Here is a 27,239-nt window from a genome sequence, read left to right on the forward strand (position 1 = left end):
TCTTTTTCGAGACGTACCTCGAGTCATCTTTTGTGCACTGAATCATTTCTGCGCTCCTACGTCTCCCTTCTCTGCTCGCTCTAACATGTCATCAAAAACAGAAAAAGAAAAGCATTATCCGTCTCTAAGAAGGATGTTGTCAGGGCACTACAGCTCAACTTGTCAGTGCTTTTCCTTAAAGAGAAAAAAAAAAAATCAGATCCAGGGGAGCAGAAGCTTTTTGCACCCCCCAAAAAAACCCAACAGCCTTAAAACTCAAATGGAAAACAAAAAGGCAGAAACATGATCCACTGCGAACGGCCCAAAAGACAGTGTAAATGGCAGCAGAGGCATAAATAAACATTACAGTAAGATGGCTTCTACGTTAAGTACAAACGTTAGTGTTACACATGGCAGAATGAGTCACCCATTAGTTGAGTGCCGAATTTGCTTCCTCTTTGTCAAATAAGAGGGCCGTCAGACGAGAGGGAGGACAAATGATTGCTGCGCTGTAATGGGACGCAAATAATATGCTGTGAAAGCACTGTTGTTATGGTGTCTGGAGTGTGTGTGTCTGGGCGCACGACGTCTGCAAATTAGTGTGTGTGTGAGGAAGTGTAAGAATGCGAACTGTATCCAGAGGCCTGCGTTGTGTGTTGGTGAAGAAAATATGCGTGTGCGTTTACTGCCCGTGATTCTTTGTATATTTGCTGCCGAAAGTGGCTCTAAGAGCATTACACGGCTGAGCGCTCCACTGATTCCCAGCAGGGCTTTTAGACATCGTTTTGTCTTGTAGCACACAAAAAACGCACACTAACACCTTGGCCGGGTCACTGCGAGGTTGCCTTCGAGCGTTTTGCCTTTTTGAAGGTGGCCGCACATTTGAGTCGGTGTCTGTGTGAGTGACAGGTTGCCCTTTACCGCGACACAAACGCCAACGCGCAGAGCGGTCAATTAAGATCAGGTCAAAAAAAGTGGCAAGCGGCGTAAGACACCGCTTCGCTTGTTTTATCACGCTCGGCAGGATTAAATGAACTAATTTCCAAAATAGCTGAAAGAGTCCTGCTGTGATCAGTAGATTAGTAAAAACATGATCATTTCATCAACATAGCTTTGTCAGCTTCAAGGGCAAAACGGGAGAGAAACCTGCTCGGCGAGAGAGAGAAAATGCATAAAATTAGATCAGATGAGCTGACGTTTCCAATGAAGGGAAGTGATCACTTTCGAAATGTCCCACAACTATCAAATAAACAATAAAAACACGATAACAGGAACAAACATTTGTATTGTTTTCTCTTTTTCCCGATCCTTGAAGGAGTAGAGGGAATAATAATAATAGGAACAAACAAATAAACGTACACATTTGCAAAAGGAGACACAAAAAAACAATCGTCAAAACCTGTCCCAGCTTCATTACATGGTCTTTGAGTTGTTCCTCATCCATAACACTTGTAGGATTTCTAAATGTAACGTCAAACCCATCGATGGTCGTCAAGTGCGGCACTTTAGAGTCTCTCAGCTCGGTGTTTTGGTGTTACAGCCCGCTGCTTCTCTGTTCTCATCAGCTATCCTCAGTTATCCTTTAAATAAGTTGGCCAGTAACAACTTTATCAGACAGGAACTAATACCTTGTCTTGTCTTGTCTGGATACTGCAGGTAAGACTGACTTGACTCGGTCCTGCTTGTAATTCGGACCACATCACTTGAATCGTGTCTGACTGCTTGTTAGAAGTGCCAGAGCTCCGTCGACTACATGTGCATGTCGGCCGAGTGAGGAAAGACATCATCCTTACACTAACAGTTACTAACCGCGGACATCTGTGACAGTAAATTGTTGGTTATTTCGAATAATTCTTGTTTTGCGAGGCAGCTGGATTCATCCATCCCTCCAGGCTTCAAGCTATGCTCCTGTCTCCAAACACACAGTGGTTCTACCCATCAGCATCCCGTGATGAACTCCTGGCGGGTAAAGACAGCAGCTACTTTTAACCGTGACGACCAGTTAGAGAAGTGACACTTTGTTTGTCATCAACAATGGCAGCTCCTGAAGAAGTTAGCGTAGATGCTGTTAAAGCATCTGTTGCATCAACTGGAGATTATATTTCACTGAAAGAAGATCAAAGCACGACACTGAAGGCTTTTACTTGATGGGAAACATGTTTTCTCGCTGGCTTTTGTAAAAGTTTGATCGACCAACTTTCTCCACTCGTGGTGGACGTCTCCTGCCGTAGATGGCTCGTCCAATCACCTGCGTGCCCTTTCCCAAAAAGCTTCTAGCGGCGCTTTTTCCAGATGGTTCGTTACACAGAACCATCTGCCGCGTCCAGTTGTAAGAATTCATTAATTAACATATTCTTGTCTTCAGAATTAATTAAAAACCTTAATTTCAGTCCCTGCGGATCTAAACAGTGCTTAGACTCACATTCATCAGGTGGCCATGCGTCAGTATTGTCTTTATACTGACATATAAGTAACCCTCCATCGATGCAGGGGAAAGCACTGAAGTTCTTCATCTCCATGCAAACTGACAAACTTTATCCACACATGAAGACCAAGTGACCAAGTTCACCAAAGGTCCAAAGTGGACCACGAGGGAATGTTCTGTTTTCCGACATTTCCAAGAGGTCAGGAATTGATTTTGAAGCTCAGTAAGTTTTACCTCTTCCTGCTAACTTTTTAAAATTAATTTCTGTCACCTTAATTCCTCCTCCCTAAGTCCCCACCCTAAATGCGTGTTTCAATAACTGTAAACGAAAATGTATACCGCCCTCTGAAAAGCTGTCAATAATTAATACCTTCAGCTTGTTTCTGATGAAAGAAAGTATCAGTGCACCTCGTGTGGACACATTTTTTCCCCCCCTGCCTTGTAAACAACTTGGAAGCAACGCAGGGCTGAATTTCAAGTTTGTAAACTTTCACATCTCCTGTGTCTCCTCGACTGCTCTCCCCACCTGGAGGCCACAAATCAAACTGACAGGGTCAGAACTGCAAAGTTTCATGAATGTAACAGCAACATTTTCTCAGGGCGCCTGCGATTGATATTTTATTAATCCTGCTCTTTGCTCTTGTGTTTTCCTCTACACAACCTGACACACAAAACAACCCGACCCAAGCCCCTTATGATTATTTGCATGAGGCGACGTCTGCATTTGGGGAATTTGCTTGTGACATGCATATATTTATGCGCTGGTTTCAGACGAGTACCAGTTGTAAACTTTCCCATCTTTGCGTGTATCCCATTGTTAATTGATCTGAGATGAAACGAGCACTCCGTCAGCCGAAGCAGCCGCTCTGCTCCGTCAAATTCGCGATTAAGTCCGATCCCCACCCTCAAAAGCATCAAGAGACGCCTGATAAAATGGAATACTCAAGCAACGCCACTGTCGCACGGCGCAGGCGGGACCCGACGGAGAAAACACCAATTACAGATGGCAACAAACGCACAGTGTAACCCTGAGAGATTCCTTCATGGCGCAGAATTCAGTGCAGAGCAGCCTAAGAATGGTCCTTATTAAAATGCTCAAGACAGATTAGAATGAATAGAGTATGCTCGCCCTTTGAATGCTGATTAAAATGAATATGGGATTGCGAGCGCTATGCAGCGTACAACGAAACTCCTCAGACTGTAGCCGTTAATATTTAAAGGGAGCTGTGTGAAATCCAGAGCCGAGGGTGGCTGAGGAAAAAGGGTGAGGGCGAAGCGGGGGGAAGGAAGAAAGGGGTTGAGGAGTCGGGGAAGGCAGATGGAAGGGAAATGCTTGATCACGGCTGCAACAAGAAAAGAGCTAGAGGAAGAGCCGGAGAGGAGAAGAGCAATACGTCCGGCCGCTGTTATTCGTTTTCATTTGAACCCCTGAACCCTGAATGACTTCCCGCGGGTAGAAACAGCTTGTCAGCGCTGTGTGTGCGATAGTGTGTGTGTGTGCGTGCGAGGGAGAAAGAAAAAGGGAGTGTGTCCACGCTTACATCAGCAGTTCAAACCCCTCATTTCACCGCCTCAGCACCCCTCAGTATTGCACCCTGTTCTCTTTACGCCCCATCTCTTTCCCTCTATTTCGCCTCCGCCCGGCCACCACCCCACTGTGTCACCACGACGGCTATTTACTCTTCCTGGGCGACGCTCACAACACTTATTTCTCTCCGTCTGCCTGCAGCTTTTTTTGCTGGCCTTTAGTCAGTCAGTCAGTCAGCCTGCTTTGATTTATCCGACTGGTTTCTTGACTGGCTGTCAGTCAGTCCGCTAGTCGGTCACTCAGACAGACTGTAAGTCTGACTCGACTACCTGTCAGCCCATTTGTCAGTCTGTCTCTGTGAGCAACTCTGACAGCTACTTCTCCAGTGAATTTTAAAATGATCTTTTCCCAAGAATATATCACTGGTTTTCCAATTTCCTGGAAAAACAACAACATCAGACTCTTTGCATCGTGGCCCATCATTTCCTTGACATCCATAGCCCATAACATGCATGTAGGCTCTAAGCCAAGCCTATGCAGTAACCTATGCCAGTGACATATATTATACATTTGTGCTGGCGTGTCTGCGTTGCTGGTGGTGGTTATACAGCGGCATCCCGATGAACAAGACCTCTTCGGCTCATAGCAGTGTCTCTGGGCTCGGCAGAGTGGACAGGTGGGGCAGCCCGTCCTTCGGACAACCGGCCTGTCCGCTCTCTCCAGCCTGGAGACACTCTGGCAGTGAAGAATGGCTCCAGAGCAGAAGTATATGATCAGCAGCTGGTCAGGAGGGACTGCAACAGCCGAAAAGGGTGGTGTGTTTACTGGGCAAACTACAGGTCACAATTCCTGATCACATAGACATGGTCCTAGTCTGGATCGCAAAATAGTGTAATGAAAGCGAGGTTTAAAGGAAACCAATCTAAACGCAGAAGGTGTCATCATTTGTTGTGCAATCATCATTTACCTCATTAAAACCAAAAAACACCTTTGCCTGTTAAAGCACTATTTTGAGTTTTTGAGTTCACGATTTGAACTTGTAATTGAATATTTTTGCACCATTGTATTTCTACATTTACCTCATTACAGAATGTGAGTACTTCTTCCACCACTGCATATCTGTATGCTTCTAACAAAGAGCTTGTTGGAAACTAAGAGTCTTTAGCCTTCCCACACACACCGTTTCAATGTTTGAAAGAGGGAAGGGGGACCAACAATCTGACCATCATGGCCACTTCACACAGGTGTGCAGCGGTGAGAAAGTAACGAGGGTTTAAATTTCTCTCCCAATCTATTTCTCCATTCTTTACACAGCTGCTTTATTCGCTTTTCTTGTGTGCAGGCGAGTGCAATTCTATCAATGCCTTCAAGGAGAAACTGTCCAAAATCCAACTTTTAAAGGCAGGCTGAAAGTTTCCAGACAAAGCACATATTAACTTTTTTGCCTCTAGTCGTTGTATGAACCAGTTAGTCTCCAGAACGCTCCACACAGCCTTGACCTGCCTGGATCGTTTATTTTTTTATTATTATTATTTTAACAGATTTTGCGCTCTGCTTCGTTTCTCACTTCAGTCCGCGCAGAAGGACAAATAACTGGAACACAACGCTACATCTGAAAAAGCTGATCCACTTACATTATGTGCAGAAATTCAAGGTCAGACCTTAGCAATGAATTTATGCAGTAATGAGGTTTAAAGAGGGAGAAAAGCAAGTTTTTGTTGTTGAAAAATTCCCAGAATTCAACTGTAAGTCTCAACCACTATCCCATCGTCCTGCGGCACAAAGTGTTCTTTGTGTTAATCAGTTAACTAATCCCCCTAAAACTGCACAGTCGGAGACCCATTAATTACGTAATACAGTGAGAGTCATGGAATACATAGCTCCCATACATCTTTATTCAGCTCCTAATTGCACTCTGTGTGTGCGTGTGTGTGTGTGTGTGTGTGTCTGCTGCATCTGGTCAGTGATGGGCAACCAAGTGTGTTTGTGTGCGTGTGTGTGCTTGCATAATTGAATTCCTCATTCAAACGTTTGCAAAGTGTGAGCTCGTGCATCAGCTCTGTGTGTGTGTGTTTGTGTGTGTGTGTGGGTGTGTGTGTGTGTCTGCCTTTGTACCTCATACATCTTTATTTTACACTCATAATTAACAATCCAGCTTCATAGATGCTCATCCTCTGTGACAAATGAGGTCTGTGTTGGCCATGACCTAACCAAGGTCTGTTGTCTGTTTTAATGCTCCGGGGAGAGAAGTTGAGAAATGGGTCGGGAGAAGGGAAGGGATGGGGAGAGTGTGTGCTGCTTGTGCTGACCTGTGCGGGTTATTAAGGCCAGGATCTGTGTTATTGTGAACCCCAGCAGAGGAAAAAGACTTGGCTTTGATTCAGAGGACACTCAGTAGAAATAAGGAGGCTAAGATGCTGGTGGCACCGTCGCCTCCCAGTTTAATCTGTTCTTGATGTTTTACTGTAGGTGCCCTGTAGACGATATGATAAAAACAAAAATTTCAAAATGGGCGCTCTCAGCTCCTGTGAGATCTTATTTAATCATATCTTTTCATCTCTCAGAGCCTTCTGAAGCGAACGCGAATGTACACAAGCTGTGGTTTGCAAACAGATCCAGAGTTGAGATTTTTTTTTTTTTTTTTTTTCAAGTTTTGCTAAGATGTATTTACAGCCCTACCCCCTTAACTAATGACATTTTTGGCTTTTTCTCCTTTTTGATTGCCCTTTTTTTAAAAATACTTTCATTGCAACAAATTCATATTTCAGTATTGATACTAAAAATGTCCATTGTATTTACCTGAGGTGGCAAAAGTACACACATTCTTTCCTGAAATACAAGAGACTCTGGTGCAAGTAGAAGAACTGATTCAACTTCTTTGCTCAAGTCAAAATAAGAAAGTACACGCTCTGTGATGTACTACAAGTATAAAATAACATTTTGGGATAGCAAAGCGTCCGGCTGCAGGGTTGCACACCCTAACACGCCTTTTTCTCCCCATTCTGTCTCCCTCTCTGTCTGTTTTCCATCCTTTCGTCTCACATCTGTCGTGCTCGACATGCATTGATAGGTTGAAATCAGTCTTGTGATTTTGGGAAGGTGGCGTGCAGTGACGCAAAATAAAAAATAATCCATAATTCCCATCAAATGCATCAAAATCAAAGTAACAAGCCTGTTCTGAAAATGTAAAGAGCAGAAAGTGCAGACATTTGTGTTCAAGTGTAGGGAGTAAAAGGAAAAAGTTTTCACATTACATATATCTTTGATGCTCCTCATGACAGAAGGCCAAAACTGATTTTAAACTGAACATAGGGAGAAAGGGTGCACATGGTTTGCCTTTGTCTCCAACAGACTGACTCAGCTGATTTAATTTTTAAATGTTCGTATGGAGTAATGAAGAATCTGTTGTTGGTGTCCCTTTTGCTCTTGATAGTGATTTTTTTTTAGCTGCTTTGTGATGATTTTTAATCAAAAAAGTTAATTAAAGAGTGCACTGCTGAAGTGGTTTGATTTTTAAAAGCTCTGAAAGATACAGTAGGTCCTTGTCTGCAGATATTAAATAAAAATGCTTTGTGCCAAATTATATCTCGAGAATAATGTCTGGACAGAGATTACAGTATTGTTGGTCAGCATGTTTTTAATCCCTTTGATGCCCATACTTTTTGATTGCCTCCATCGCAGTGATAGCAAACAGATGTCTGTGCTTGAAGCCACAACACACCACCTCGCAAACTTAGACAGGTCTCTGTCATACTTAGCTATGCTTGACTGAGTTCGGTGAGTCGCCGCCCCGGCACTAATGAAACTCTGAAGATGGAGCCGGTGATGAAAACAAAATGTAAGACTGACAACTGTTGAGACGCGGGGATGTGGAGATAACAGGAAGCGATTCACTCCCCCGTCGAGAAACATGTCAGGGCCTGTAATGAGTCTTCCTGTCTCATATGAAATGAAAGCGTGCCATTATCACGACTCCATCATTCTCACATTACAAGTGAAATTACAGGGTGCGCTGAAAGGAGAGAGCGAGTGAGAGGTGCTAAGCAGAGGACATGAAATCATCATAAGAATACCTTCCAGCTTCCAGAAATATTGCCTCCTTTATGTATGTGCATTCCATAGGATCTCCAAGCGGGAAAGGGACCTGATAAATTATATTTCCATTCATATTAAGCCGAAATCATTTCAGGAAGAGCGTGCGATCGCAGTGCCGAGGAAGAAATCCATTATTAGCAGCGAAAAAAAGTTTTCTATTGGCTCCCGCGTGAAAGATCAAGGAGGAGGATGAAACGTTGCCACGTGTAATAACCAGAAAATTCTAACTATGCTTAACTAAAAATAGATGTGATAACAGCAGCAGATATGGATAATTTTTTTGACAGGACCGACTATAAGGGGAGGAAATATGGAGAATAAATGGTCGGGTTGGACATTGTTTAGCTGCTACCCCTAGCTGACTCTCCACGGTCACTACATCACACACGTCAATATGAATTATATTAAAGTGGCGTCACGCTCGCTGGCTTTGATCTCGGCCGCACTTTATTTAGCTTATGATGATGAACCTACAAGAAACTCATCAGTGCGACCAGAATGAGCAGCTATAATTGTCTTTACAAGGTCACGGATTGATCTTTTTTAATTTGACGGCATTGTTAATTTCTCTTCGGCTAATATCATTGGACAAACTAATATCGTTGGACAAAGGCTGAAGATGGGCTCACCCTCAGGGGGGGACCAGTTCCTTTCATGGTCTTCAATCCCAAAAAAAAAAAAAGGACTAGTATTGGAAAGAAAAGAGAGAAGTGAGGCTGGTGAGTCATAATGTGAAAAACAGGGATTAAGAGTAGCCTGCAGAGGTGTGCCAACAGTATACACATGTACATAAATCTGTGTTTGTAATGAATGTTAAGAAATAAAAAGAGAAACTTGGGAAATAATAAAAGACGGAAAGCGCTGCTCAGACAGGAAAAAGGTCAAGACTGTTGCCTCGGGAACCTGCTGACCTAAGGTGACATTCAACCCTGTGTCATCCTCTTCCGTCTCCCTCCATGTATTTCTGCTGCCTCAGTGGAAAAAAACAAGAGGTCCAGACCTCCCTGCTGACCCTAAAAAAATAGGAAAAAGGAAAGGGATTAGCCTGGTGTGTTTTGGGACGTTGGGGATGGAGCCAGAAACCAGCTCGTTCACACTCTAGTGAGTCAGCCCAACTACTGAGCAGTGCATTGGAAGCTATCAATCACTGCATTTAGTCAGAGCCCTGTGTGTATATGTGTAGAGATGTGTGTGTGTGTGTGTAAAAACAGCAGTCGATCGACCAGTTATGAACCAATCAAGGATCTCTGTCATGCAACCAGCAGACAAGTTTAAACTCTGAATCACTTATCAAGTTGACATCTACCTTGATACGCTCAGGGTGGTGATGCATCACTCTGCTGCGAGCCGTTCACTGTGCATAACTGTATTTCTGGCGTATCGTTGCGTCTATGTGTCACAAGAGCACGGTGACGTTCGCCGGATGAGCGTGCGAGAAATAGAAATGTGCACAAACTGTTTTGTGTCGACATGAATCTGAAGGCGTCGGAGCTGGTTTTCACTTTGTAGCGCCTCACAGAAGACCGAAAATGGGAGATGAAAAGAGCCGAGGCTGAGGGCTCCAGGAGCAGAGCTGGTGGTTTAATCAGGTCCTTCGTTCTTCTCTCCCTGCTGTGATGAGCGTTGGGCTTTAATTCTGCTGCTCCCGTCTGCTCTGGCATTCGTCTGTTGCCATGGCAAAGCCACACTTATTCTCATTCCAGTGGCATTCTGCTGATTCTGGGCCCGGCAAACACCCAAAAATACGCTCACACATGCACAGTCAATGGCACACATGATTTCTTTAATGCATGAGGAACCGCCGAGTTACAAATATTGAACACACAATGCTACAATCAAGCCGGTGCACATTGACGCACACTCACACCGAGCCAGTACACACATCTACTGTTTAGCATGTGCAAGCATGGAGAACCTTAAGCCTCGAGCTTCACTGACTTGAATGCAGATTCATGTTTCAACCATCTGTCTGCTAACAGCTCTCCATGTTGGCTGCGTGTGTAATCTGGACGCTGGCAGGCCAATATGGCATCACGTCATGTCTTCGATCGCACACAGGGTATAGCTAACTGTATGTTTCAGACTGAGAAGGCCCATCCAGGGACAGAGCCTCGGGCATCTGCCCTTGGCTTCTGGAGCGCTGTCTGACAACAGCGGGGATGGGCGGAGGTTAAGGAGGGATTGAGGAAAATCTGGAAGATAATGAGAGAAAAGGGAGGGGTAGACAAGTGGAGATTAGGGTATCTATATCAACACAATGGATGGAGAAGGTGGAGAGAACACATAATGGGTCCATAGAGTTAGGAGGGAAAGAAGAAAGACTGAGACTGAGGAAACAACCTTTCTAGATGCATTCAGGTACTAATCAGACCTGTACACAGCATCTCTGAAGTAAAAGTGCACCAAATCAAAGCTCAAGGTTTGGATCTGAAGGGTTTGTTGCGGGTAAAATGATACTCACTCAGCTGACATTTTATTAAGTTGATTTAAGACCTGCATGGAATCTGTGTTTGTGACAAATTAAGGTTCAAGTAATTGACCAAATTACCATGAAGTCGTGCTAACAGCAGTCGCTTCCTGGTGGACTGGCAGTTGATTTGCATTGTGGGGATATGTGAAATCGGCAAACTTATTTACTTCTGTTGTGATTTTACATTTAAAGATATATAGTTCTGCTTATTTTATGTACATTGTTAAGATGTTTGACCCAACAGCGACACACAAACTACTGACAAAACGGATTTCCACGACACATGAATGGAGGATGGGTTCCCTTCTTTAACATTATCAAATCAGGTGTTTTTCGACCTTTTCGCTAATTCCTCAGGGAATAATGCATGGCTCTTGATGAAGAAAAAAAATAATCAGGCGTATTTTAGTGGCAGTGGGTACAATTTGATGCGGATCCTAGCTCTGGTGAGCTGAAATTATGGTAAAGCAGTCATGAGTGGTGATACAGGGCTTTAGAGTTTGATGTCAGATTAGGCTCGATTAAATTAAAGACAACTGTTGGGCCTTTGTGGAGGTATAATATTAATGAAACATTAAAGCATCAAACATGCATTTTAGATGAGGGGGCTGTGCACACTTGAAAAACAGGATGAAAAAAAAATTAAGAATAACAGAGGACTGTGGAGTTTGACCAGGGAGTCATCAGGGGGGCACATCTATAATTAATCTGCAAGCGCAACAATAATCGGCAAAAAAAAGACGACAAAACATCTTCTATGTACCCAAACGGTGTAGTCTTGTTATATCCATGTAGAAAGGTGGAACGAGACAGCAGACATTTTTGAGTGGATGCAGTGGAGTTTGACCCCCATCTTTTGCAGTGTAGTCACTCTACAAAGAGATCGCTTCACAGGAGTGATTACAGCAACCAGTAGCTCTCCTAACGCACTCATAGCTTCTAAGTATTGCTTCAAGTAAGACTTGAAAAACTTGCAAAGAGCTGCACCTATCTTTTTAATTTGAAAAAGGCGAATGCACACGCCGACTCGACGCAGGTCTGAAGTTATAAACGATAGATTGAAAAGTCGACTGATCGCTTAAAATCGACAAAATCCTCTCTCTGTCTGTGAAGTTACCAACAAAGACAAACCCACAACAAAGCATTTAAATGATCAGACTCTTGTTTGTGTGGATATTTCTAGACCGTCCCCGATCTACAGGACGAGCAGATTGGAAGCCAACTGTCGGTGTTTGCATTGAAATTATTCACCAGGCAGCCATTAAAGCTTGTGATGTGTGTGATTGGCATCCCAGCACTGTATGATGTTGTGTTTGGCAGCTTCATTTTCATCCTAAATATTCTATCAGCAAACACGCACAGTTGGTCCTCAAAATAAGCAGTGATGTGTGAAGTCGGGCTGCACGGAGTGGAGATGGAATATGACTTCTTCATGTCTCGTGATGGTAGATGAAATTATGTTTCATTTACAGGTTGGATAAAGAGATTATACATGAAATTTTAAATGCTCTATCCTCATAAAGAAAAACATTGACTGTTAAAGGAGACCTTTTGTGCTTTTTTGGTATTTTTCTTTCCTTCAGTCTTTATAAAGATTCTTGTGCATGTAAAAGATCTTGAAAGTTAAGTCCACACCGACAGAAGCTCCTCTCTCCCACGGAAAAAACTGCTCCTGAAACACCTCGTCAGTAGTCCCGCCTTTAAATCCGTGTTTTTGTGACATCAAACTACATCACAGAGTCATATACTGCATAATTTGTATGCCTAGTGGCTAGTTTGGCACATAAGAATTGATTTAGCACAGCTGCTCTGTTGCTGCTAGCGGTGCTGGCTCAGGTGTGTGTGAGCTGACCAATCAGAGCAGACTTGGTATTTGGGAGGGCGGAGCTTAAAGTGACAGGAGTAAAAACAGAGCGTTTCAGGCAGAAGGGGAATACAATGCTGCAGCACTGGACCGTATGAGAAAACTGACAAGTTTTTTGAGCATTAAAACATGTAAACCTGTTGCAGTAGTAAGACAGAATAAAATTATGAGCCTGGAAATGAGCATTATATGTCTCCTTTAACATGTTGTTTGGGCCTGGGTGTGCAGCAACAAGCAAAGCAACCTTTAAACTTGATCTCACTGCTGCTGTTTTTCACGTGGCTGATGAAAAGAAAACTGTCCATGCAAATAAGCATTAGTGGGTGACTTATCTTTGTTAACAAGCAATCAAATAATTATTTATTAGAAACATCGGAGGATGAAGGGGCTCAGAACATTCACTTCTACTACACTTCCTGTACTTCTGAATGCGTATAAAGAGCTCTGGATAGTAACTGGGTGATGCTGAAAAGAAACTGAGGTGAAAGATCATGTTTCTGAAAGGATATAGGACACAAAGGATGAGGAGCAAAGATACAAGGACAGAGGAAGACGGAGGAAGATGTATACCAGCAGTAACACATGGCTGAGGGAGAATGATGAAAGCTATGACACAGAATAGAAAACGTGAGAAGAAGAAAAAACAGGAAAGAAACGTGTGAATAACTAAAACTTTCTTAAAATCATCTCTGGATCTGTTTCTATTGAGTGAAGCAACTTCTCTGCGCTACTGTGAATAGCTCAGTTGAGAGGTCCACCATAACTGTTTCTCTTTATCAAATTTTAATAACTTCAGGCGTTAACAAAAAACACTCTGGACAAAGGACGCTGAGAACACAACGCGCTGTTTTTGTCCTGCAGCATTTACAAGCACACACACACACTCGATAGACGCGTATGTTTTGATTCTGTGTCTAATATAAATCCATAGCGTGATGTACAGCTTTCCATAAGCGTGGGCCATTTGTGTCCAGCAGGCACGACTATGCTCATGTGGGGTTATAAATAGCTAATGTACACACGCTCTGTTTGCCTGCTGAAATGGATATTCTTTAAACAAACAAATAGGCCTGACCCGCACCGTTGATGGATGGATGTACGCCACAGGGTGCAGTTAGCGGGGAGTAGGCAGCTCTGTAAATGAAGGCTTCTACAGCAGCTTAACATCGCTTAACAAATATAAGCTAACACAACAGCTACGCTACATAAATAATTCCTGCTGACCTCCGGACACTGACAGCTTCTGTGTGAGTGAGTGTGTTTCACGCAGACGCACGCGTGCTTTCTCATTATAGATTGGTCGATACATTGATTTGCTAAAAATAAATAAATAAATAAATGAAATGCTCAACTTGTACTCGTAACTGCCAGCAACACACCAGATGAGCCGATATTTGTCTGTAACAGGTCTGTCAGCTCATGAATACAATGATAATTTGTACCACGAGAGGCCCCGGACTATTGAGCGGAGACTCATTTACCTCGTCGCCTTGACAGGAAGGCCGCTCGATTTGTGTGCTCGTGCAGATGCCAGTGTGTGCGCGCTGTAAGTGTGTAATCATGCCTGTGTGGGCAGTAGGGACTCGCTCATCTCTGCCAAGGTCAGAGCAGGCAGCTGTATTCATTAGCCTGAGCCACTGATTGTGCATTCAGGGGGAATTTAGATTGTGTGACTACAATGAAGACGTAACAATGGACAATGATGCTACGGATGCAACGTTATTTCCCAAGCTCATCAGTGAAACCAAAGGCGTGTTTTTACTGTATGGCATAATTGTCCCCTCTGAAGTCGAAACACAAAAGAAACCAAGCCGTCATTGTCATGTTTAAGATTTCACGGGACGCCAAAGCAGAACCTGTGACCTGACTCTTAAGTTGTGTGCCGACGCTGCTTCGGGAGAATCCACGGGGCACATGCTCGGCGCTCTTGTCAGAAACAAAATTGGCCAATCTAGAAAATAGTGATGTGAAAACTACTTTTGTAAGAACAGACTGTGCCGTCGAGAGTGATGGAAAGAGAAAGAAAGCGCTATTACGGTCTATGAGGCCCATTGTGGGCAGAAGAACGGGATGAGAGAAAGATGCTATCGGTTTATCACTCTGAAGCTGCACACACACACGCATGAATGCACACTTTGAGTCACACACACGAAGTTGAACTGAGCTGAATGGGGGGGGGGGGTTGCTGGGTCCAGTAGATTAGAGATGAGATGGGAATCAGGGCGATAAAGAATCGGTTGTTCTTTTCATCTGTCTTGTTCAGAGCTGAGTGGGACGAGGATGGAGGGAGAAGAAACAGACGGCGAGGATGAGGAAGGGCGGAGGGGAAGGAGGCCAGATGGAGAGGTGGAGGGGAACGAGAGAAAGATGGATAGGTGGACAAGGTGGAGGGATGGTGCTCACTATTTGATCTCTACTATCAGATGACGGGGCGGCGAAGGCAACCCAAGGTCAGGCTAAGTCACAAAGAATGAGCGCATTAAACAAAAAAATCTTCCAATTCAAAAAAGTAATCCCATCAAGAGTCGATTTTTAATTAAATCTCTTTTATACACTCCCTTGTTTCTCAGCACCGCAGACATTTTTTCCCATCACATATCTTTTTTCCCATGGCATAACTCTTTCCCACACTTATGGAGGAATGAAAAACTTCTCTCTGAACCAGACTCAATGGCTTGTTTCACCCTTATCAGCCTCCTGCGTCTCTGTGGTTTCTCTGCTGTGAAAGCTCGCCGCTGTTCTGCTCCGGTGAGTGCGGCGAGAGAGAGGAGGAGAGGGAGGGTGGGGGGTTCCCAGGTCCTCCGTGCCTTCCCCGCCTCCCTTCGCTGCCCTGGGGGTAAACACCAGCCGCTCGACCAGTGGCCCGCTGAGGCTTTTTTCGCTGCCCGGGCCTCTAAACAACGCCTGCAAACATCTGAGGCAAAGAATGGGCCCTTTTTATGAGGCTGCTTTGGCCGTCCATCAAAGAAAGACCATATCAATAAATCTATTTTCGAATGGGATAAGAACAGTGTTTTTTCTGTTTTCCGCCTGTGTGATGGACTGATCTTCAGAGAGGCTGAATGAGGAGAGAATGCCCTCTAATGATAAGGCTGGGGGGAGAGGAATGTGTGTGGCGTTGAGGCTGATTAGTTGATTGCGTGATGAGAGCCTCTTCTGAGCCGTCTTTAATTTGCTCGACCGAAAAAAAAGAAAAAAGCCCTCTTGGGGGGGCTTTCAGAAGCATGTCGAGAGCAGGAAACAACATAAACGGCAAGACTTGTTGTGAAAATGTGTTTATTAACTAAATTGGTTGATTGTCTGAGAGGCTTAAATCTGGGTGTTTCTGGAGCGAAACAATCTTGAGGATTTTTTTTTTTCCCTCCTCAGAAGCTTGTATCTGCCTCCGCTGCTCTACCAAAGACGGAGCGGTATTGTAATTTCACAAAAATGCGTTTGACATTTCCACAGAGGTTGATAACTTGGCAACGAAAATAAGTCTTTTGAGCGGCTGAAAGGGGGAAAAAAAGGGCAGAGCGGAATTGCAAAAGATGAAGTCAAAGAGATAAAAAAAAAAAGAAAAAAATAAGGTGTCTTTTCCTACTTTTCATCTTCTGTGTTTCCAGCCAACGGCCAGTGTCTCTAACAATGAATTCGGACGAGACAAAGATGAGGAGGGAAGGACAGGGAAGAGGACGCAGGGAAAAAATGGCGAGATGAACGGGAGGGATAAAATGAAGAAATAGGAAATGAAAAAAAAACAAGAGATGATGACGGGAGAAGGTTAGGACAAGGGTGATGAGGGAGATAAAGAAGAGGAGACGGGAGGGATGAAGAAAGGTTACGAGAGGGAGGGATGCTGGGGAGGGAACAAGACGAGGACAAAAAGGGTGAGAGTAAGGGAGAGAGGAAGGATGTCCCCCGTTGTTTTCTGACCAGTAAAGGTTTCATTACACTCTGTGCGATAACAGCAGCTGGAGATCGTCTGTGAAATCTAGACCGCTCCGTTATCCCTCTGCTTCCCGTATAACAATGCCGTTTACCGCTGTATCGCTTTACCCTAACAGTAACCTACCTCTTCGAATTACACTCGGAGCGCCCGAGCACAACGGCAGCATCACAATGGAAGTCACAACTGATAAGGAAACAGTACACACCGACACACACCGACAAACACACAGACACAAACATACGAGATGTGTGTGTGGAGAGTCAAGGTGAGGAAACCTTCAAGCTATGGAGTTGTTAAGTGAGAGCGGTTGTTTCTGGGCGTCGAGGGAGTTCGAGAAGGTCCAAAATTGCGTCTCAGCAAAGACAAAATCTGGATTGACCCTTTCAAAGTCCCGCCCATTTTCACTCTGTGGTCCAATAAGAGTTGAGCATGCTTGGTACCCGGATAAACCTCAGTCAACTTCACTTACTTTACCTGTTAAAATTATATGTGCTACGTGCAAAGTCCGTCCATGTTGAAGAGAAAAACTAGAGGATGGTTAAAAGATATTTGTGGCTGACCTGTGGAGGACGTTTGTTTATTCCGTTCTCAAAACCGAAGACTAATTTTGTCACTAAAGACACCTACTGCACAGTGTGTTTTTATGGTTTTGTATATTTAGTACATCTTTAAACTGTTTCCTGGAGAAGATTGAGGAAGGATATCAACCAGCAGCAGCAGCACCCAAACCCTCCGCGGCTGAATCGCTGTGTGTCGGCTTGTTTCTCCAACTGTGGGTTTCAGATACAGATCCTGAGCTCAGGAGCTTTGCCTTTCACGGTCTAACCACCATCACCTCGGGGCCCATTCACAGCAATGATCATCTGTGCTTCAGACTTCAATAGAAATTCATCTCCTCCTCATTCACCACACACACACATGCACCTGACGCTTGGAAGATTGGTTTGTGTGGGTGAGAAAATCTCCACATACACTGGCTGCGATGCATGCCTGTGAGTACATTCATGCTTGTACATACATACTGTTTGTATGGTGTGTGTGTGTGTGCGCGTGTGTGTGTTTGTGTGATGGGATGAAATGGCTTTGACTGCATTTTCCACACAGCAGATAAGGATCAGAGGCGCCCTGATAGTAGGAATTAGGAGCAGGGATCCCATTGATCTCTAATGGACCGCTACAAGCGGTCTGAGAGCCCATCAGTGTATCCAGGGAAACACGACCCCACACGCGTACACGAGAACGCACACACCGGCGCAAAACAAATAAGACAGACACACTCGCTTGTGTTATAAATGCAAGAAATGTTACTGCTCGTATTAGGTTACACGGCCAAAACGCCCCCAGAATCAATGATGAAGGCTTAATTACGGAGGGCGAGAGACGAGACTGTGTGTGTGTGTGTGTGTGTGTATGCGCGCGCGTGTGTTCATGCACCTATTTTTTGCTGCATAAAAAGAAAAACCGGAGAGAGAGAGAGAGAGAGAGAGAGAGAGAGAGAGAGAGAGAGCTTGTGTTTCAAGGCTGAAAGTTTAAGTGAAACTGGAAGCTCAGTGAACAAGATTGCCTGGTCGTCCCGATCCTCTGCCAGAGACGAGGGACAGAAAATCAAATTACCCTTTTCTCTCTCGCACACACACACAAGCACGCACACACGACCGGAGTAAAGAGACGGTGAAAGATGGCCTCCCAAACGTCTTGATATTGTGTCTCTTGTCTTTCATCGCAGATGAAATGAATGTATCCCTCCTGCCTCTCTCCTCCTCGCCGCTCCCCGCTTTCTCTTGTTTTCTGGCCTACTGGGCACATCTATTACCCTCTGATGAATGACACCGAGAATCGTATCTGTGCTTACTACTCTCACTGTACAGTGTCAGCGATTCATCCTGCGTCTGAAGACTCGTGGGTCGTGTGATCTGCTTCAATAGGGCTCCGCTAATCTCTGCAGGACCAATTAAAAAAGCATTATTGAAGAGGCTTTTCACAGGAATGTTACAGCGTCCATGTTCTGGCTGCTTTTCAATGGCCAGAGCATGTGCACTCTCAAGAGATGTTTACTGTTTTATGAGGGCAATGTTATGATGAAATGTCTCAGCGGAGAGAATCTACATCGGTCTCAAGGATATTAAAAAGAGAACCTTTCAACTTTCAACTCAATGTTGAATACGTTTTTTTGTTCTGTCGGGTTATCTCCTTGTGAGCGAGCGATGTTTCTCAAGACTGAACACAAACACTTCGATTTAAAGGAGTAGCTTGAGTTTTATATCTTACGTTCTTTCTTGACTGAGTCCAGGAGAGTAGTAGCTGACCCCGATTTGACAGGTTTTCTTTTCTTAAGTCCAAATCTGACTCGAGCCTCAGCTGCTGCAAAGACTGTCTGTGCTTCCTTTGCTGACTTGTCGGGCTCTTTAATAGCTGGAATTTATTATGATTTGTAGCATCTTAAAATATGAATGAGCATAGTGATAGTGAGTTACTTGTAGAGAGTTGCATTTATAGTAGAAAAGTTTATCGTTTTTAAAGACCCGGGGAAAAAAAGGCTGAATTCAACCTCGTTATTTTTAATTGAATCACTTTATCCGGGCACATAGGCAATCATCTTTATGTTAACACAACAGTGAAAAACACACAAATATAATGACACAAAACAAAATAAATAAATAAATGATCTCAGTGATCTGATATTTGTGCAACTGCCATACTGGCGAGCTGACCTGTCCTTTTTTATTCAGTTTCCTCTCTGTCAGCGCTCATTCAACACGGCTCTGTTGTCGTCAGTCCCACAGCGATGGTACGACCAAACTACACACCTGCTAAATGATTGGCTGTTAGCGCCTCACTTGTGGCACCTATGGATATGATCGGCTGTTCAGGTGAGCTAGGGAGGAAGCACGCCTTGGATTTGTCCCTGACTCACCTGCAGCACCTACGAAGCTCACTAAAGAACACTTTCCATCTCGGTGACCATTTTCTGTTTCACATCAGGTCATGAGTCTTTATTTTCTTTTGTGACTCACTTGCTATAAGACCCGAGTTGGTCTAACTAAATCAACCCACATTTTTCTCCTTTGAAATTTAAACATCCGTGTGCGTTACGTCAGTGCAGTATAATGGATGTTGAAACCACTAGTGGGGACCAAATGCCTCGGAATAATTCGAGTGGATTCCCAGCTGAGCCTCTAAGTGCTACTTTTCAAATCTAACTCCACTTTTCTTTCCACTTCTCCTCCACTTCCCTCTAAAATTACATTGACATGACATTGTGATAACCCGATACTACAATAGAAAAGGCTAATTATGAGTGTTTAAGCTCCTTTTGTAATTAGCCAACTTGGAGTTTCTTACATTTCAGCCTCAGAAGTTTTCTTTCTTACTCCCCTGACACGGCTGGCAGCAGCCGAACTGTGATGAACTTTGGATGATATTCACATGCTACTTTCAGTCGTGGATCTCACAGTCTTTCTTTTGCACTGAGGCTGATTTAACTATTGAATGTGTTAAAGGGTAATTACAGTTTAATACAACGTGTCTCTTATTTGCGTGCCCTTGGCCATTCTTCCCTTTGTACGTAATTGGGAATGCAGCAACATCATAAAAAGAAGTCTGATAAAAAGATCCATATTTAAAGAGAAAAACAAAGTGAGACGGTGAAATATGTTGCAAACACACATCACAGTCTACAGACCGATACTGATTGAAACTCAATCCTCGTGATTTTTGCCGAATGCCAACGTTCAGTCCTGATGCATAAAAGAAAACACAGAAGCCCTATATTTACATGTTGGTTAAATGACTCATACTAAAAGGAATCGGTCCAGTAGATCGCATCAGCTGGCGACACAGCTGCAACGGCTGTAATCCTCAGCATGTTGTGTTCACATTACAGCTGATCAGAGCTGGAGCCAATAAACACCTGTGACTGCTGCAGCGTCATTTGACCCGGGAGTGAATCCTGATTGTAAACATTTACATGTCACGAGCCAGATGTCCGTGGGATTTATACCCAGTGTGAAAGGGCTGTACAGTACGTAACGTTGGGCTGGTAAAGGGGTGTGTGGCATATCTAACTTTCATTCAGGAGACCAGAGTTTGTGTCTTGACACAGACGTGAGGTAAAAGGCCGTCCACACCGATAATGATAATTAAAACAACAACTATGAGTAGATAGTTTTAAAAATCTTTCTAATTCAAGTCCAACAACGACCTTTGCAAATGACAGCATTGAGATCACATTCAGACCAATTTGATGAGTGATAAAAACGCTGACAGCCAATCAGAATCCTGATCTTGAATTGTTTTTCTACTAAATAAAGTTGCAGGAGTGATTATAATTGTTTCTAACTGTAGCCGACCTCTCTGATGTAAGCTAATTGATGGCCTTTGAAAAACACTTTAGTAGGTCCGCTCTAATAACTCAGTCTTGATTAATTAAACAACTTATAAAACACTTGCATAACATATTTTCGTCTGCAAATGACACAGAAAAAGGTAATTTTACCACTTCCAAACAGCCCTTGGTTCTGACGGGGTCTCTGCAGTTTGTTTTGTTCTCGCGGGGCTAATTGATTTTGACTCATACAAAAGAATTCATGAAGTTTATCCTCTAAAGACGACAACGTAAAGAGTGTTGGCATCTCCAAACTCCTCATCTTTAAATCATTTTCTAAAACCACATTATTCTGGGGGGTTTTTTGTCTGTGTGAAAGCCTTCACGAGTAGCAGGTGATCAATATCCGTCTTTCCAGGCTGCTCACACAGCTGGAGCGTGCAGCGTGTGCTTGGTGCTCATGTTTACAGAACCTTGAATAAGTGTGGATGCTCACATAGTTACGGTCATCATGTGGATGGACCTTTCTGTCACACAGCAGCCGAGCGTTTAGTGCCGCAGAGGGTGTCCACATATTTCATGCGTCAGTCTCGTCGAAACCATTATTACGTTTTTTAAGTTGTCTAAACCAAACCATACCTTAACCATAGTTTATTTGCCATAACTGCACTATTTCCATAATCGCAGAATGGTGATTTTTCATTTCATTGGCAATAAAGTTGAATTTTCTCATGCAGTGAAAGATTATTGCAGTGTTCAGCAGGTAAGCTGTCCACTCGTGCTTCTTGCCCCTCTACACTTCACTGTGGTGAGTACAGAGGTGTCAGAACTGACAGAAAAGATGGTCAAAACTATAAAAATGGTTCCCAAGTTGCAATAAATCAAAATGACCCTTGGAGGTTTGGCGATTTTATTTAAACGCCTTGTCTAAGTCTTTATTGTAAAGGGGCTCAGGTGCATATCTGTAACTGTAATGACTCTGTGCTCGTATATATTCTCCTTCCCCGAGCGCTATAGGTAACTTGAGTCATCAGCTGTATTTCTCTGTGATATAACGCATCATTATTACACTGGGAATTATTCTAATTAATCTCAGCAGTAACGTTCAGTTATTATATGTCACTTAACCTTCAGATGACTTACAGCCAACATAAGCAACTCTCTTTGACTTGGCTGGACTTTGATCACTTTCCATCCATCTCGTCCTTGATCTACGCCTCACTCACTCGCTCGCTCTTCCTCTTCCTCTTCCTCGCTTTCATTTCCACTGACTCTTTAGCCGCCGCTTTTTCTCTGTGAGTGCTGGCTTAATTGAACGCGGCAGTTGTCTCCTTTTAATTTCAGAGCTTGCTAATGTCATTAATAATGTATGGATATTCTAATTAGAATCTGCCCCAGTCGCTTTACAGTGTAAACACTATTGATCATCTGTTAATTAAGTTTTAAATATCATTGACGGGACGCGGGAATCGGAGGCAAATATGAACATTCTCATCAAGCCTTTCCCATGCATGCAAGCGTTCAATGCTCAAAAATCTTACACTAATTAAAAAATACTGCTGATCCATTCCCCTCAGTTCATTTCGGTCTTGGAGCGGTGCTCTCGGTGCGTGTCACCAAAACACACACATAAACAAAGACGGATCCGAGCATGCGCTTAATGCAGTGCATAACAAAATAGTCCTGATCGGTTATTCAGCTGTACACCACCATATAATTTCCATGATAAAATAGATCGAGGCATATTTACACACTCAGCCGGGAGACATATGAAGCTTTTAAGATGATCTCGCTGTGGAGCATAACAGCTGGTCTCCCATCACTGAAGGATTAGTCCCTGATGCTTCAAGAAAGTCAGCACCATACTCTAAAATCTGTCTTACAACACACAAACCAGCAAAATGACACCCACACACAGGCATGCAAAACAACAAACAACCGATCACGCGTGCACACACAAAAGGAAAAATTATCCCACATATGTACAAATATACATAATGGAATGCTAAGTGGAGGCAGGTAGAGCCACAAACAGCTAAAGGGGACTAGGCTTCACTGGGAGTGGGGGCAGAGCCCGCTGCATACCAAACAGGCAGGTACAGATGGCATCCTCAGGGCTAAACACACCCCAAGGGCCTGTCTGCATATGTGTGTGTGTGTGTGTGTGTGTATGTGTGTGTATGTGAAGCTAAAGTGAGGTGGAGCAGCATGTGGTGAGGAAAAAAAAAAAAGAGAGGAAAAGGTCAAGTGCTTGTCCAACCGCTATCAGCCACTCCTTCCTCCGTGTCTGGCTGTCTTTATCTACATTCCTCTATCCATCCTCGCCTGCAGCTCACACTTTGTGTACGTGTGGCGTTACACCTCTCAAGAATGATCAGCGGAAACATCTACAGTAGATGCATCCTGATGTGACTCTAATTCAGAATAATATACAACTTACAAAGAGGAATGGAAACACAAAATATTCCCATAATGGGTTTAGGAAAATGAAGCTGATGGATCAATTGAGTTAGATCGGTACATGCATGATCTTTAACATACAAAGAGCAGTTTTAAAGTTGAAAGTGAATTCTCGATACAAATACTCTCACTTAAATTTGAGATTTTCCACCTGCATCTGCAGCCCATAGAAAAAAAGCTGCCAGCTAACGTTTCTGTTAAATGATCAAGGTGGCTGGGAAGCCAGGGACCGCTGTTCGAGACTGCGTTTCAACATTTGTGGCGTGTAACCACTGGATATTTTTGACGAGGGACCACGGCTTCTCAACATTTCTAAGCTCCACACAACTGGATATATTTAAAACGACCTCCGGACAATTTCCAGTCATGTGACAGGTAAATTGACCCTGGTATCACTCAACAGACTCGTCATACAGTACATGTGCACTGACGCAGGAAATAGGCCTGTGACATATCCATGAGTCAACATGGACTGACATATAAAAAAGCCTGACAAGTCCTGGCTACTGTATCGACTCCTGTCTGCGTGAGCTCCGGGCGCCATTAACCTGATGAAAGGGATCCAGCTCTTCAATAGTGGAGCATCTGTTAGATATCTGCTGTTGCGACGGCAGGTTGCAGATGCGGATAAGGTCTTCCAGAGGAGCTGCCATTGTCAAACGTTGCCAACTGATGTTCATCTGATTCATGAAGGTGTGTTTCCTCCCAAGGTTGAATCTGAGAGAAGTAAGTTCGAAAAACCTGTTTTTTGTTGCCAGGGCGACGGCCCCTTTGACGACACAAAGGAACAGTCGGTGCTACTAAACTGTACAGGAAGTGTTTGATTCAGTTCACACTGAGCTCCTGCAGTTACAGCGTTCCTCTTGAGGTCTTGTAACATTATTTCCATTCAGGTGGCACTTTATTGTCGTCTCTTGTCTGCTGGAATCCTGCACGGCACAAGTGATCTTCCTTTCAGCAGATCGCTCTCACTCGAGCTCACTTGAGAGAATGTGGAGACTGTTTTTCTCTTTAATGAAAGATGTTGCAGCAGCCGGGGCAGAGTCTACTTTTTCCAAGGTTAAAGTGTTCACAGCCTGTTTCCGTCTTAATAAATAAACAAGACGATGGACAAGACTGCTCGTTTATAAAGCCCTGATGTTGCGGGAGAGCAACAGGCATTGTTCAGCACTTGCAAACCCCCGCTGATGTATTATGTTCATTTTGTACAACAAGGCAGTTAAATGTCACTGATTATTCCTTTAAGAGAGCTGCGGCCTTGGGCGCTGGAGACATCAAAGGGACTCAGAACAAGCAAGTGATCTGTTGCATGCTTATTTCAGGACCACACAGACACTTCAGCTCTCTAGTTGGAGTGTTTTCACCAGAAAACTCTGCCAAACAACTGACTCACTTTGTGCACGATGCGGTTACTTTACTTTCACATTTTGTATAATTGACACTGCAGTTGTTTTGGTACCAGTCTCATGAGGCATGCGATGTTAAGGTTTTAAATATGTGACTAATGACTTTATTATTTGGTAATAAATAATGTATTAATGCTTTATAGGTTAGTAATAAACGGTTAAAAAGGACAAGAGGTGTGTTGCTTGGTCGTCAAAAAACTACCTTTGGCTACTATAAATCCTCTCCTCATCTTTTCAATTCAATTAGGGATCTCGTGGCTCGTTAAGTAGTAACTAAATATATACGTCATGAGCCTGAAACAACGTTTTCTCACTCCAATCTCGTCAAATGCAGCAGCTTGGTCAGACTATGACGCTCTACTTCCCCCTCTAGCATTAGTTTTGCATGAGAAGGGCTCCGCAATCACGTTATCAATTAAACATACTGTATGCAACGTCCGGTTAGACTTTCAAAAAAATCTTACTGGCAAACAGTGCACATATGATGACTTTTGGACTGTTTTAAGTGTTGTCAAATGCTCACAAATGGCTACATTTAGGCAACAAAACCACTGGGTTAGGTTTAGGCAACAAAACTGCTTGATTAGGATAACGTAACATAACTTAAGACTAATGACTTGTGATTCTTGGTCACAAAGAGGATGCAAACCCCTGTCTTCAGAAAGAAAGTCCAGTGTATGACCTGACTTGGCCTTTTCTTGTTATTCATACTACTGCACTAGATGGGCCCTTCAAGAAGTGACATTAGAGGGGCTGACCAATTTGACGTGTTGGAAGTGAGAAGGGGCTGTCTAAACACAAGTAACTGCTTTCCAAATGTGCAAAAGCTCTCTTCACTCTTCAAAAAAAAAAAAAAAGTAGCACTATTAAAGAGATTGAAGGATAACATTTGATTTGTAATGCTTTTAAACGTCCTCTATTTTAGTCTGGCATTCAGGTGTCACAGCTCACAGAGTGAGAGATAAACAAGAGTACAAATTGAGCACAGAGAGAGAAAAACAAAAATGAATCAATTGATAGCAGAGAGACATTTTAAACAAGAAAGGACACCAACTAACCTTTATGAAGTGCCACTCAAAACCCACCAAGTTCTTCAAAAGAGTGGCGACATGCAGACTCACTCGGAGACCTTGCCTTGCCTTGTCGTCTGCTTCTCCCAGGCTGGCCTTCTCTCCCTTCTCGGGGTTAATGCCAAGGAAGCACCTGAAAAACAGCAGGTAACGCTTGTATGAGTAAACAACAAGCCTATTATGTCCTAGCTTTTAGCAGACCCCGGCGGCAAACTGCAATTATCTTTGCAGCAACCGAGCTACAAGCTTCAAAACACAATTGGGTTGAGTTTTGGTTTCTGACAAAACAAATAATCCTACTAGGCAACATAACCGATGGGTACAGCAGCCAGAATATCTGCCATCTTGGTTATTTGCATCAATAAAGGGCGGCGGGAATGAGTCCTAAAACCCAGCAATGAGATAAGATGTTCATGTATTCATTCTGCACCAACATCTTCTTTGTCGACAGATGTGCGTTGAATAAACATCGAGTTTATCTTTTCTTCATCAAAGTGAAGACTGAAACCAAATATCAGTTTTCCTGAATGGGTTTTTGTGTGTGGTTATTTAATGTTTAATCAAAAAAGGGACGCAAATCCAAGACACAGAGGAAGACAGGTTGCGTTACGCCATGAGCAAGCCAGCATGCTTTTTGGACTGCAGCTTCAGTCTGCCTGTTGGGTTCATCCCTCCTGTCGTGAGTTGTCTGCTACTTCCTGTTAACGTCCTCTCCGCATCAACCGGAGCATCTGTTTAACCCGACACGCTGAAACTTTGCTCGTTCCTGAGTCTGATGTCTCCGTCTGTTGAATGACAAAATCAATAAGGGTGAAGGGAGGGAATGAAATGTATTGCTGGATGTAGCATGAGTGAAGAGATAACAACTTTAGCTCCCTCACAGTTTTCCATGATGGCTCGTTGGACCCTGTGTGTCTTATTGATCAGTGATGTCATTTAACCACCGCTGCCTTTCCCGATGGGCTTGTTTTATTTGTGATATATTCCTGCTGATGCTGAGGTCACGGGCTGGCGGCTCATCGGACGATTGTGTGTTTTTATTTTTTAACTGATGAAGTCATTTTAAGCCCTTAAGTTTATTCTACCTCCCTTTTAGTTTCCTTTATTTCACCTAAAACTGAATACAGATGTGTGACTTTCTGTCCTGTGTTGATTTCATGTTGACCCTTTACCTTCACATAATTGGCTATTTCTGGTTGATGATTCTGTTTTTAATACATTTTAATGAATATCTGTCATGAAGCTCAGATTATGTCGTCTTATTTTGTCTAATATTTTCCAATAAATTGTCAGAAAGCAATGATATTTGAGATCCAAGTTTAGGGAACCATTTTGTCATGGTTCTGTCATTTCAGTTTCATTTTTGTGTGTGTGTGTGTGTGTGTTTTCTAGCTTTTTGTGGCGTCTTGCTCTCCTGTGTTTGTGCTCCTCACCAGCCTGCCTTCCCCTCCACACCTGTCTCGCATCTGTCTCGTTAGTCCTTTCCTGTTTCCAGTGTTTTTTCAAGCCTATCAGCTCCCTCCCAGCTCTCTGGTACCCCCCCACCAACTCATTCCCTTCACCTGTGTTTCTCTGCCTCATTCCACCTGCACCCCATTGCCTCGTTAGTTTGGGTTGAAATTAGGTTCAGTCTTTGTCGAGTCATCTCTTCTGTTGCTGCTCTCTGGAATAAAACCTCATCCCCCGT

General features: G+C 43.5%; 1 long non-coding RNA gene across 1 annotated transcript; it reads right to left on the bottom strand.

Moving 5' to 3' along the window:
• Positions 1–9,793: 9,793 nt before the first annotated feature.
• LOC311274309 lies at positions 9,794–27,066 on the bottom strand. The gene is made up of 3 exons (XR_014624740.1): positions 26,986–27,066; positions 25,541–25,685; positions 9,794–10,219 (listed from the first exon to the last, which is right to left on the bottom strand). It is a non-coding gene; the product is annotated as an uncharacterized lncRNA (long non-coding RNA).
• Between the last annotated feature and the right edge of the window lie 173 nt (positions 27,067–27,239).

This window comes from Pagrus pagrus (assembly GCF_965226575.1).
Source record: "Pagrus pagrus genome assembly, chromosome: 18".
In the NCBI taxonomy this organism is placed as follows: domain Eukaryota; kingdom Metazoa; phylum Chordata; class Actinopteri; order Spariformes; family Sparidae; genus Pagrus; species Pagrus pagrus.